Here is a 12332-nt window from a genome sequence, read left to right on the forward strand (position 1 = left end):
TGAACTATTCTACAACGCTCCACATTCATCTGAGGAAGAGGACTGCTTCACCGACCTATACCGCCAACCATCCCAATGGACCCTAGCTCCAGGCCGGTTCCAAGCAGTTGATCCTTTTGCAAGCATCTGCTAAAGTATTGTGGACTGGTACAGCTTTCGCAGGCGTCCCGGACATATTAAAATTTCCCCGCCCGAACTCTCAGCCCTAAGATGTCTCCGACGCCGCAAAAGTATCACCATAAAACCATCCGACAATGGTAGAACTGTGGTGGTGTGATGCCTACTGCCCTCTACATTCCAACCCCATGCCTAACTACCAACTGGGCCTTCCACTATTCATGACCTCATTTCCTCCTCCGGTATGCCTCCACCTCCTTCAGCCTCGTTGTCCGAACTCTATGCATCCCCAAATTCACAAGTCCAACAACCCTGGCCGCTCCATTCTCTCCGCCTGCAACTGTCCAACAGAAATTGTCTCCAAATACAACAACCATGTCATTGCCTCCCTGGAGGCTTCCCACTCTTCCAGTAGCAACGCATTAACCATGCTGTTCGTGTTTTTTAACGCTTTCTCCTTCCCTTGAAGCCCCTCTAAATTTCTCTTCATTCTTGATATCAGGAGTTTATATACAGAGATCCCATACAACGGAGGACTTCTTGCGCTGAAACAATTTTTGGACCTTATCCTTGCCCGCCCCCTCACCTCCACACTTCTTCGTCTGGCCGAACTTGTTCTCTCCCTCAAGTGCTTCTCTTTCGCGCGAGATTTTTAGCATACATGCTCGAGAGTGGTCATGGGAATGAAAATGGTTCCCATCTATGCGAACTATTCATTGACTACTTTGAAACACAAATGTTCTCACAATTCACTGGTCCCAATCCCGAACTACACGACCGTTATATCGATGAGTGTATCGGTGCGCCATCACTCTCAAGTGAACAACTAGACTCCTTCCTCTCTTCTATCCAATCCTTCCATCGTACCCTCGAATTCTCCTGCACTATTTCTAATTCTTCCATCGGATTTCTCGTCACTTCTGTCAGAATACACCATTCCGCCCTCACTACTTCAATCCACTACAAACACACTGACGGACACCCCTACCGTAACTTCTCCTCGTACTACTCTACCCACACCAAGCTCTCTATTCCCAACTCCCAATTCCTCCGTCTGCGCAAGCTCTGCAGTGACAACCATGACTTTGAGACTCGGTCTCAACTCATGGCTCATCACTTAGTGGATATCCCCACACCACTATCCACACTTCCCTTGCCAAAGCACGATATGTGGACTATGCATCTACTCTTTCGCCTCATACCGGCACCGCTTTTGCCGTCTCCAGTGTGCCCTACCCTACCACCTCTCCAACGCACCAACGTCAGCCTTCCACAACTTCAGTCCGGCCCCTTCATCTCGCACATCTTCCCCAACCTACAAAGGAACCCATAACATGCCTAACCTCCTTGTACATAGTTTGTTCCCTAAATCCACCTACCAGCCTGACTCGTTCACCCCCTCCTGCCCCCGCTGTCGCACCTTCTCTTACTGCTCCATCACCACCATCCTCCAAGCACACATCATGGTCCCTCTCATATCACCAACTCCATTACCTGCACGTCTACCAGCGTCATCTCCTGCTCTCTCTCTCTCTCTGTCCTTCCCTGTAAATCGGTCAAACGGGACGCCGCTTGGCATCTCCTAGGCAGCAGATTCAGCAATGACACGCCGGTCACGTGACATTTCCGCTCTACCTGTCATTTGCTAGAACATCTGTCTGGCTCCCGGCTGTCTTTGCACAGGAGCCATCAGGACACGCGCCTTTACTATGGATAGTTATTAATCTTCTCTCTTCGCTCCTTTGCGCCACCTGAGCTCAATTCACCTCCTCTCTTCATTTAACACCAACCTCAAATCCTCTCTTCATTTGATAACAACCCCACATCACTCCACACACACTAACACTAACCACTTCCCAGCACCCATGCCACACATCATCACCGACACACCGACACACAGTATTCAATAGCGTCACCACAGATACCATTATATGAGCCTCGAAAGACATTGTCTAACTCAGTAAACATACACAACACTCCCATACCAACACTCATATACTCAAACAAGTAGATAATACCTGAACAGATGCTATATATATACATACACACGGAACACGCATTAAGACACGTAATTTACATATACAAATATAACTTTCGTCCACATATATATACCATACACACTGTCTGGTCACAGACACACACACACACCAGGTGAGAAAGCAAACATCTACAGCTACACACACACGTTACACACTTATACAATCACACACGCCAGAGTCACTCACCCCTATTCACACATACACTCACTCACAAATATGATTCTCACATATACATACACGCAAACGCTCCTTTTCTTGGGATCACTAGCACTTTATCTCCCTTTTATTCAAAGTTATTTTGATAGTATTATTTTCCCTTTCTTTATATTTCCCCAATCATTCATCATGCTGGACAGCTAACATCTACAAATCCTTTTTCATCCTCACTCCCTTTATTTTCTCTTATTCCTTTCTGTTGAAGAGCGAAGACTCGAAACATAAAAGACCTTTTCATTTTCCCGAGCGTCAAACTAATAAATTGCTTGTTTTTCTATAAATTTTAACTATACACACACACACATGCACACACGCATACACACATACACACACACACACGCACACACACACACACATATATATATATAAATTTGACATAGGCGATTCTTTCTTGTCTTGGGATTCATGGTCAAACGGTTCGGTGGAATTGCGCAATAAATTACACAGATGTGTGGAATGATCCGGTCGTGATACTGGGCCTTGTATTTACTTCATACCTCCCTTGGTTACTGAGATAATCTACTATAATGATACTCTTGTGTTTATGAATTAGAAAGGAAGGGGGTGATGTCACACTTGGTAGTGGAATGATGAAATAGTACGTCGAAAATATAAATCAAACAGCGTTTCAACGCTGTGTGAATATATGTGTGTGGATGTAAACGAGGTGTGGATGTGTGTGTGCGTGTCTGTGTGCGTGTGGGCGCGCAATGGAAGTGGGATGTTTTGTGAAGTCGTTCTTTGTAGTGTTTCAGTTATTTGTTTTCCAGTTTGAGACCGCTTTTTATCCTTTGGTTTTTAAATTTTGTGTAATATTTCGCATTGAAGTTGAGCCATCGAATATTGTTCAGCTATTATTTTTTGTTGTTTTTTTACCTTTGAAAATTTTAAAGTATTTTTACCCATTTTTTTTTTTTCTTTTAATTTTTGTTTTACTATTTATGTTTGTTTCTATTGTTTTGCATTTTGTTCGCTTTCTACGTAGGTTTATTTCTGATTTGGTTGAATATTTTTTTTGCCCAGTTATTTTTAGCGTTTTGACAGAAAAAATCATCTAAATTTGTTTTTTAACCGTAGCGTACCCAAACAAGTCGAATGCTCACAGAGAGCTGGTTTTACAGCCACAACATCCTAAACGACCGGGTGAAACCGGGTTTAGCTGCTAGTGCATATATATATATATTGAATTTAAGTGCCAAATTTGAATTTTACGCAGCTGTAATAATGCAAACATTATTGTGTTGATGTCACATACTTACTGCATGTGTTAAATTTATGCGCCCATTGGCTGCAACATAGTTCAGCGGGAAAATTCCCTTTAAGCTACCGAGCTTTAGAAAACAAGGAATACTTCAAATCAGGAGAATTTTGTATGTTGATCTCTTATGTAAACTGTATGTTTGTCTTGCACACAATGCACATCTTAACTATATATATGTGTGTGAGTGCATGTGTGCGTTCTTGTGTCTCTTGGTGTCTGTGTGTTACGATCCATGAATTACGATCTGTGTTCTTAATGAAATTAAAATAATTTTCTTTACTTTTAAGCACTAAATTATGTCGTCCTTCGACCACGCCGTTATTTTTTATCAATAACATATCAGTTGTAGTTCGACAGAACCAATGGAAACTGAAAGATATTTTTACCACTCGCCTTTTCAGTCATCTTTTTAGTTTACTGTATACAATTTGTATCTACGTTATCCAATTTATACATAACCTTTTTAAACAACATAAAGCGTGGTTTAGTTTCAGAAATTTTGCTGCAGGCCGTAAAAGTTTAAGTAAAGAATCAGAGACGCCCGCATAAGTCCACCTCGGTTTATTTTCTATATGTTAATAGAAAGGAATAAGGTAGAAGCTGAAATATGACCCGCTAAATACCTATACATTCAAAACTGAAAAATCATATTTTATTTCTTCGAAAAACTAATTATTCCAATCTGGCAACAACCCAATTTTATCCCTATCGTTTAATTTTATTAGTAATTACGTAAATCATAAGCTAAATTTTGTAAAATATTCCTACAGGTTTATTGATAGATTTTCATCTTTAAAGAAGACTGGTAAATATATAACTTCAGTTTCGCCAACGTAATGCGTGCAGTAGTAATTTCAAAATTATATTGGTCGAAATAGGGATATTTATTTTGGGAAATGTATTTCAGACTAAAATATATTTCTAGTGAAGTTGAATATTTAATATATAAAACGATTTATTTATACTTCATGAATTGTTGCACAATTTGGTTTCATTTCTGTACTGTGTGATATCACAAATGAATAGATATGCCTCGTAACGTTATTTATGCTGAGAGTTTTATCTGGTTTTCTAGAAATCGGCAGGTAATATAGTAGCAGCTTTCTTTGTATCACTAATTCTTCTAGGCGAATAATCGTCTCGATATCTAAATGTGCTCTTTATCTTCATACATCTTTGTGTAACCATGCGGATGCATAAAGCATATCATTCCTGTAGTATATGCATTGAATAATCTCTGTAAATATCGTAGTGAACTCGCAAGGTAATAAATCTCCACACTAACATACTTGCAACCATTCTGCAATTGGATTATATAATGTTCGGTTATCTGCTTTCATTATTATTAGCGTCAGATTTTCTCCACTACATTGAACCGCTGTTGCTGCTGAAGATACTGGGAATTAACATTAAATGTTAAGGATCGCTGCAATATAAACTAGCAAGTATCACAAGAAAATCAATCGAAAGAACTAACCATAAAATGGAATTCTTTACATAGTGTTTAAAGTCATTCCTCAATTTATTTTCGATTTACTACTTTTCATAGACGCAATACGATAGGGATCAATTTCAAGCCCAACAGGCATACCATATTGAACAACGTGTGTTTCCTTTACAGACAACTCTTATACAAACTCATATTCTTTACTGGAAAGTTGGTATTAACGATATAACATTTTATTGCACAAAATTTGATATATACTTATTGATAATGAAGAATGAACGTACAAATCCTAGCTGCTCCGGCACAGTATTTAGAAATATTGTCTGATGTTAATCTGTATATAGATAGATAGATAGATAGATAGATAGATAGATAGATAGATAGATAGATAGATAGATAGATAGATAGATATATAGATAGATAGATAGATGGATTGATTGATTGATTGATTGATTGATAGATAGATAGATAACTTTCTTTATTGGCCACACAGGGCTGCACACAGATGGGACAAGTTACAAGGTAGAGCTTTTCTTTTGGGGGATGAAAAAAAGGGGGTGGCGTAGGTTTTCGATCAAGAGGGATCGTAAAAGGGAAGTAAAGAACAAAAAAAAATAAAAAAAGAAGAAAAAAAATAGAATAAAAAATAAAAAGAATAAAAGAAAAAAAAAGAAAGGTAAAGGAACAAAAGAAAAGAGAAATGAAAAAAGAAGAAAAAGTGGAAAAAAAAGGGGAAGAGGAAAAAAAAGGAACGATCAATAGGGATCGTGTATCACAGTGTCATGATGTATGGTGTAAAGGGGAAAGCAAATAAGGTTTATCCGTGGGAAGAAAAGCCTACGAAAAAGACCACGGTAACCTCGGTCAATATTGTTATATGTTACTACATCTGTTTGCAAGTGGGTAACCCTCTGTTTTCAATTTCTGGGTTCATAGGATTATGCTCAAGGTGACTTCGTCATTCATACGTGCCATCCTTGCTACATTCACCCATCTTTTTTTAAAACATTCGCTAGACAAAACTTGCCTCTCTACTCTCACTTTCCTTTTCAAGTGGTACTTGAAGAAGTTGATGAGAGATTGACCAGAGAGGAAAGTGTTTGTTTCCAATCCTTTCAGACGCGTCCACCAGATACATTCTTTCGCCATAGCCACAAGGATGATGAAAATAGCTCTTCCTTCCCGTTTGAAGGAAGGAGGCATGACAATATTGACGATAGACTCAGCTGATAAACCGACTCGTCCCACACGTGACAGCAGTTGTTCGACACAAGCCCACAGGTCGGAAATTGTTGGACACTGCACGAGTGCGTGCAGAACGGTTTCGTCGCTCTGACCGCATCTCGGGCAGGTCGGCCCCGTGTTTCTCGAGCCGTGTCTGTAGAGCTTATCCCGAACGGGTAGCGCTTCTCGGTAACACTGCCAGGCCAGGGATCTCTGGAAGTTGTCCATGGGCCCTGGCCCGAAAGTCGTCCTGAACAGGCGGGTCAGGTACTCCTCGTCGACGTCCAGGTTCGCCCCGAGCTCGTCGTCGTACCTCCCCTCATAGATAGATAGATAGATAGATAGATAGATAGATAGATAGATAGATAGATAGATAGATAGATAGATAGATAGATAGATAGATATGTTTCTTTATTGGGCACAGATTGCTTAACACAGAGGGGACAAAATATAAAGTAGAGGTTTTCTTTTGGGGAAAAAAAGAGAAAACATGGGTCGAATTCCGATCATAGTCGGGCAAAATCCTGTTGAAAGGCCTCACACATTTTACTTGGCTTGAGTAATTCTCAATTCTCTTCATCTACCAGAGAACAAATGGTAAATATGTTGCCATATTTCGCCTTCGCCACCCGGGCCTCTCACGTGGACCCAGCACCTTCGTTCCTTAGAGCACTCATCCTAGCTCTGCCAACACACACTCACTGCCAAAACGTAAGATACGATGCCACTTTTAATCGCCTCTTCTAGCTTCTTAACTAGGTCGCCCTCTACTCTGTTTCTATCTTTGGCTAGTGCTTTGCTATGCCTAATCGCTTCTGCTTTTATTGCTCTCTTCAGGGAAAACCACCATTTGTTGTTGATGATGGCTCCTGTCAAGATCCTCTAATGCTAATCCGGTCTCTGAAAACCTGTCTCGATAGGAAAGAGGCGTTTAGTTTCCAGTACCGGGGACCCTGCCTATGTGTCTTATCTAAGTCTAGCTTACACGTTACGAGTTTGTGATCAGTTTAGCTTACTATGTGGGTTTGTGGACGCCCTACGCTATCTTTATCTACTATCCTATACTGTATCCTATCTAGATACGATATCGACGACCCGATGCGGTTACTCCATGACCACGTTGGTGCATTCGGGTGGTCGAGTCGGTACCTGTCAGACAGTTGAAAGCGTCTGAGCATTTCTCAGGGGCATTTGCATCCCCGTCTCTCCTATCTCTACCGACGTAGTCTACATATGTATCCAAGGTAGCATTCAAATCCCCCACTAAAAGTAATGGACGAGATGTTCCTAGGTATACTTCTAGACGTCGAAAGGCGGTGCGTAGACTGATACTAGTCGAAAAGCGCACCCGTTGCTGCTGTCGACATCCGGGATGACTAGTCTACCTTCCGGGTCTATGAATATTGTCTTTACTTCAAGATCCAGACTCTTGTGAAAAAGTACCGCGGTGCCACTACCGCCCATTCTCGGCGGACAGGGAGAAAAATAAATGTTTAACTTTCTGCCAAACATGGACTTTAGGTCTCATGGATTATGGAGTCTGGTTTTACTTATGGGTATGATTTCTAACCTGTGTGTATCTTTATGTCATTTAAGAAATATCCTTGTTTCCAAGTGGAACCCAAGCCCCGCGCATTCATGCAGCCAATCTTGACCATATTCCTAGTGAGTTGAAACACAAATGAAAGCAACAGAGAGTTACTTACTGTTCGAAAGTTTTTGCTTTCTCCTCCTTCGGTTTGTCATCGATGAGATTCCAATACAGTTTTTCGTAAGGTATTTTTGGCCTTTACTAACCGCACAGGGGAAAATGCATTTTATTGTGTGGTGTAGGCTTCGTAAGATGTGTAGCATTTTGTTGTGCTCCGATGGTGTTGTGTATCGGTGGTTGTTTTTACGTCATCTTTTGTTATGTTTGTTTTTGATTTGATGTATTCCATCAACTCTGTGTTTTTAGTATCTATAGCATTGAGCATGTTTGCAGCATATATTTTTGTGGTGTTGGTGTTTCTGTTGCTGTTGTTTGTTGTAGGTTTCGAAATCTCTTCGGGAGATGTTCGCGTTTGCGTTTGGTTTGGTTCTTTTTTGCTCCCTTTCCTCGTTCCTGTTTTTGGCTATTTGCCATTTCTCACTGCTTTCGTCTTCCGACGGAATTTCTGAGGAATGAGAATAGGGTAAGGGCATGTTGTAGGCTTCTATGTACGTTTGTGTAAGTGGTTGTGTTGTTGTTTTCGTTGATGTTGGTTGTTGATTGTTTGGGTTTGTATGCGTGGTGTAGGGGATGGGGTAGCTCTCTTTCACTCTCTTTTCACACTTTTACTTGTTTCAGTCATTTGACTGCGGTCATGCTGGAGCACCGCCTTTAATCGAGCAACTTGAGCCCGGGACTTGTTCTTTTTGTAAGCCTAGTACTTATTCAATCGGTCCCTTTTGCCGAACCGCTAAGTGACAGGGACGTAAACACACCAGCATCGGTTGTCAAGGGGACAAACACAGACACACAAACACACACACACATACATAAATATATATACATATATGCGACAGGCTTCTTTCAGTTTCCGTCTACCAAATCCACTCACAAGGCATTGGTCGGCCCGGGGCTATAGCAGAAGACACTTGCCCAAGATTCCACGCAGTGGGACAGAACCCGGAACCATGTGGTTGGTTAGCAAGCTACTTACCACACAGCCACTCCTGCGCCTCTGTGTATTTTTTTCTTTTTCTGTTCCTTTAGTCCTTGCTGTTGTTGGTGGTGTTGGTATTTTCTCAGTTGTTGCATCATTTTCGATTGTTGATGGATGTTGCTAGGTGTACTTCTTCTGTCGTCTTCTCTGTTGATGGTTTTGTGGGTAGTAGTGCTTTTGTCTCGGATTGTTTTGGTTCTGGTTGTTGTTGTTGTTGTTGCTCTTCTTATGCGTCGGTTGCACACTTCTTTTTCAAATGTGTTTCGCTGCCGTGCAGATAGCAGCGTGGTTGCCTGCCCTCCACCAGTACATTTAGTGTGTAGCCTTCTGGCAGACCTATAGTGGTCGGTATCTTCTCTGTTGTTGTTTCATCAATTTGAAGAAGTAATTGAATTGTTTTTCTCACCCAGTTATGCTGTTCTAGAACAGCTATTTCGAGAATGCTTGTCTCTGCCATTTCCAAATAGATGGCAGAGACTAGCCATTGTGTTTCTACTTTTGGTGGCGCATTTTATTGTGACTTTCGTCATCCTCTGATCTAAATAAGTCGGTATCATGACCAAGTAATCTGTATACAGAGCCAATGGGGAAAATCGTTTCGCTAAATTTTAATTGTGGAAACTTATTGAACTTACCAAATTCATGCCACCATTTGACGTATTCCGTGTGAGCCCATACAGGGTGAAGGTATTTTTCTATTTTTTGCTGCGGGGTACTTTCCGGTCATCTTGTCTTCGTAATGATAACTTGTATATGATTGTTTTTTTGTTTTTTTTGGGCTTCCCATGATGTGTTGTGGGACGTGGAGACAGATAGATAGATAGATAGATAGATAGATAGATAGATAGATAGATAGATAGATAGATAGATAGATAGATAGATAGATAGATAGATAGATAGCTTGATAGATAGATGATAAATAGATAGATAGATATCGGTGTGTGCACGCACACATGCACTCGTGTATTGATCATGACAACTATTGGCAAAATACAGCAATTAAGCATTCTGAAGTTAATTATGTATTCTGTTTTAATAAACCTCTGTAGCAATTGTAACTGTAATGTACAGATATTAATTCGTGTTAGAAAATTAACAGAAGATAGTCAACATACCCCATGTATTCACAAAACAAGTATCATACCAAAGAAATGACGACACACTATATACTTATACCTATTTCTTTACTACCCACAAGGGGCTAAACACAGAGAGGACAAACAAGGACGGACAAACGGATTAAGTGGATTACAGTGACCCCAGTGCGCAACTGGTACTTATTTAATCGACCCCGAAAGGATGAAAGGCAAAGTCGACCTCGGCGGAATTTGAACTTACAACGTAGCGGCAGACGAAATACTGCTAAGCATTTGGCCCGGCGTGCTAGCGTTTCTACCAGCTCGTCACCTTAACTACTTACTTATACCATTTACATTATGCAGTAGCGTGGAGTGTATTTCTAAGATGGTCGGAGACATAACATAAGTGGAATATCAGATTTAAGCTTCAGCCACCTACTTAGAACAGCTTTGAAAAGATGCAAAACCTTGGAAGTAGGGCTACAAAACTTGACGATCTAATGCATATATGAAATTATATTGTGATATAATTGAATAAACGAGTGTATACGTATATACAAAGTCAGAGCGAGATCTTTTCATATGTTTATAAGCACAAACAAGTATGTCAATATATATGTAGCATAAGTGTATGCTTATATATTCTTGTTTGCACTCGCTTCTCAATAATTTAGTATATGTTCATACTGAAAATATTTTACGTGTCTACAAATCGTGTTTTTTTCATCAAAATCACTTTACCTTACTTGATAATCTCCTTTTATAGTTTTAAATATATTTCTTCGAAGAGATAAAAGACTACTTGATTGATATATTTTTCAAATATTTTTCAACTACAGTTCGCTAAAATATTGATTTAGTGTCAAGAATATGTCATACATTCTAATAAATATCAAATTTATATTGGTTCCATAACAGAATTTCCGAACTAGACATGCAATGTAATGCACAATATTTTTGTAATGCATATATGAGTAAAATTATTTATTTTAAATCTCTTCATATCAACCTAAAACTAAACTTAATTTAAGTTCATACTTACATATTCATACATACACACATGCTATATCTCTCTCTCTTTCTCTCTCCCTCTTTCTCTTTATCTTTCTCTCTCTCTCTCTCTCTTTATCTCTCTATCTCCCTCACTTACACTCACACACACACGTACATCACACATCATGCACACACAGACATATTTACATTCATACACCGACTCGAACGCATTCATACACGCACGCATAGATATATATCTATATTCATAGGTTTAGGTGTGTTTATACATACTCACATATTTTATGAATTCGAGAGATCAATACAATATATGTAAAGGCAGTTTTATCTTTCGATTATACAGACAAATTCAATATTTTGTGATCTTCGTGTTGTAAATTGTTCTCCTCCTAACAATATAACTCGTTACGGTTGCCAAACACGGGGTAAGTGATTGGATAGCTTTGAGCACAGAGTAACCGTGTTTGTTAGCGTGTCTATGTGTATCTGGGAGTGCATTATTGAAGAAAGCCCTAGGAGTTCTGTTATCACTGTGCAATGAACGATGGAGTTGAAGGATATATATATTCTTTTATTCTTCTATTTGTTTCAGTCATTTGACTGCGGCCATGCTAGTGCACCGCCTTCAACCGAGCTAATCGACCTCAGGACTTCTTCGTTATAAGCCTAACATTTATTCTATCGGTCTCTTTGCCGAACCTCTAAGTTACGGGGACGTATACACACCAGCATCGGTTGTCAAGCGATGTTGGTGAGACAAACACACACATAAATATATATGTATGTATGTATGTATATATATATATATATATATATATATATATATAGAGAGAGAGAGAGAGAGAGAGAGAGAGAGACGTACTTGCATAGCAAGTGATTTGATCTGAGATCGTGTGCTGGAACGAAAACAATTGCAGCGTGGAAGGTGTTTGTAAGCCATTTAAGAAACACACAAAAGCCGTTCGATTCACTTCAACATATAAGTTTAATTTGTCAAAATATTTTCGTCGCAATAACACAAAAATCCGTGCTGCACGGATTTTTGTCAGTGAACAGGTCTCGGTCTTATAGCGACGAAAATATTTTGACAAATTAAACTTATATGTTGAAGTGAATCGAACGGCTTTTGTGTGTTTCTTAAATGGCTTACAAACACCGTCCACGCTGCAATTGTTTATATATATATATATATATATATATATATATATATATATAATATATATATATATATATATATATATAATATATATA

Source organism: Octopus sinensis, linkage group LG4, assembly GCF_006345805.1.
Source record: "Octopus sinensis linkage group LG4, ASM634580v1, whole genome shotgun sequence".
Taxonomy (NCBI): domain Eukaryota; kingdom Metazoa; phylum Mollusca; class Cephalopoda; order Octopoda; family Octopodidae; genus Octopus; species Octopus sinensis.